This window comes from Octopus sinensis, linkage group LG10 (genome assembly GCF_006345805.1).
Source record: "Octopus sinensis linkage group LG10, ASM634580v1, whole genome shotgun sequence".
Classification (NCBI taxonomy): Eukaryota; Metazoa; Mollusca; class Cephalopoda; order Octopoda; family Octopodidae; genus Octopus; species Octopus sinensis.
This window is the reverse complement of record NC_043006.1, coordinates 64,815,650-64,818,149: the sequence shown is the minus strand read 5'-3', so window position 1 is coordinate 64,818,149 and position 2,500 is coordinate 64,815,650. Positions and strand designations below refer to the sequence as shown.

The following is a 2,500-nucleotide window of genomic DNA, read 5'->3' as shown; positions in this document are numbered from 1 at the left end:
GAATATTTGCTGTAGCCCATCTTATATACCAACAACTGACAAGCAAATCTGTAGTATATTATTATCATTATTATAGTAAGGCGGCAAGTTAGCAGAATCGTTAGCACGCCGGACAAAATGCTTAGCGGCATTTCGTCCGTCATTATGGTCTGAGTTCAAACTCCGCCGAGGTTGACTTTGCCTTTCATCCTTTCGGGGTCGATGAAATAAGTACCAGTTACGCACAGGGGTCGATGTAATCGACTAGCCCCACCCTTGCCCACAATTTTCAGGTCTTCAGCCTATAGTAGAAAGGACTACTACTACTACTACTACTACTACCAATCAAACACAACAATATGATTCCTACTATAGACATAAGTTTTCAAATTTGGGGCAATTAACTACCATCCGCCAATATTTGAGAGTTACTTTATATTTATCGACCCCGGAAATATGTAAGGTAAATCCACCGTCGACACGATTTGAACTCAGAAGGTAAAGAGACAAACGAAAAAAAAATGTTGTAATTTATCCGATGCTCAACCGACTTTGCTAATCTACACAATAGAATATTAGTGCGACTTGAGTTGTCTCATATCAACTCCGATCTTGAAGACTGTCGATGGAGGTCACAGTGTGTGAGAGTAGCAGTAGGAGTAAGAGTTGGCGTGGTGGTGGTAGTGGTGATGGTGATGGCGGCGGCGATGATGGAAGTGATGGCACGGCAGTGGTGTGATAGTGGCGGCAGCGGTGTGGTGGTGGTGGTGTTGGTGGCGGCGGCAGCGGCTGGGGCTGCGGCTGCGGTGGTAGCGGCGGCGACGGCGGTAATGATGGTAGCGGCGGCGCCTACAGTGGTAGTGGTGGTAGCGGCGACGGAGGTCAGTGTGATAGTGATGACAGTGGTGGTGGTAGTGGATGGAGATGGAGTGGTGTATGCGTGGTATGGGAGCAATAGGTGGAGTAGTGGTGGCATTGTAGAAATTGTGATTAGAGTAGCAGGTGGAGGGGTATACAGTGGAAGCCGTACTATAACCACCATCTCCACCACCACCACCACCACCACCACCACCAACACCACCAACACCACCATCTCCACCACCACCACCACCACTACTGCTACTACTACTAACATGAACGAAGTGATCGAGTCTCTTTGTGGTTGTTTGCCTTACTACAAATAGCAATCAGATCTCCGGATCGCATTTTCCCCATGTTAAGAAGAAAAAAAAAGAAACAGCAAAAAAAAACTGAATCATGGAAGCAGACAAAATGATGGGTCATATCTGGAAACCATTTGATCCGTAGGTTTGCTTAATTAGGGATTGGCCTAGGGCTGAAGCACAACTAGAAACCTCAAAGAAGAGAACAATCGGCAAAGTCAAAGAATCAGAGACTGTTGTAGTAGCGTGAAACGGACTCGAGACAAGACAAAGTAATGCAGTGATTGGCCAATTGGTTGTTGGATAAAGTTTTACTGATGGGGCAGATGGCATTTGGTGGTAGCGGTGGTGGTGGTGGCGATGGACTGTTGTTGATGCAGAAATGATGGTAGTAGTGGTAGTAGCGTTGATGTGGTGGCGGCATTTTGGTGGTGGTGGTGGTGGTGGTGGTAGTGATGGTGTGGTAGACATGGCTTTATCTTTCTATCTTTTTTTTATGTTTTATTTTTTTTTCATTCGTTAGACTGCTGTGGGGCACCACATTGAAGAGTTTTAGTCGAACGAATCTACCCCAGTACTTTTCTTTTAAGCCTGGTCCTTTTTCTATCGTTCTCTTTTACCGAACCGCTAAGTTACAGGAACTTAAACTAGCACCTGCTGTCAAGCAGTGGTGGTGGACTGGTGGACAAACACAAAGACACACACGCAAACACACACACACACACACACACACACACACACACACACACACACAACACACACACACACACACAACGGGCTTCTTTCATTTACCGTCTAGCAAATCTACTCTCAAGGCTTTCATCGGCCTGAGGCTATAGTAGAAGACATTTGACTTAAGGTGCCACGCAGTGGAACTGAACCCGGAATCATGTGATTGGGAAGCAAAGTTCTTACCACCACAACCTTACGCAATCATGCTACAATTGTTGCTCTACAGAAAGTTTGTTAAGCTGAATATTAGTAACTAGCGTGTGTGAAAGTACGCTTGGCGAAAGGAGAACTTTTTTCCAAGACGTCATAGCTGCAACACGTCCGGTCAACCACGAAAACCTCTACAAGTCCTCTGGCTCTTCTGCCTTGTGTTTCCTGCGCATGTCAATTTATAACTATGATTTGGCAAGGTTAATAAATTTTTTTCATTGATCTTATGCGCCAGAACAACGATTGGCTGAAATGTGGGCCAAGATCAGCTAATAAGGAGTGTCGTCGCAAAATACGGAAACTGATATGCCGTGGCCTTTTCTCGTTACAGAACTGACAGGGTTTCGAATGCTTAGTGTCACTGCACAATCTCTGAACAAAGGCTGTATGGTCACAGCTGGAACGCTTTTGATCAA

The 2,500-nt window shown here is 45.5% G+C and overlaps 1 protein-coding gene across 1 annotated transcript in view; it reads left to right on the top strand.

Moving 5' to 3' along the window:
• LOC115216568 (calcium-binding protein P) overlaps positions 1-2,500 on the top strand; it is a 110,204-nt gene that overhangs the window by 3,155 nt on the left and 104,549 nt on the right. The gene's annotated exons all lie outside the window — the stretch shown is intronic.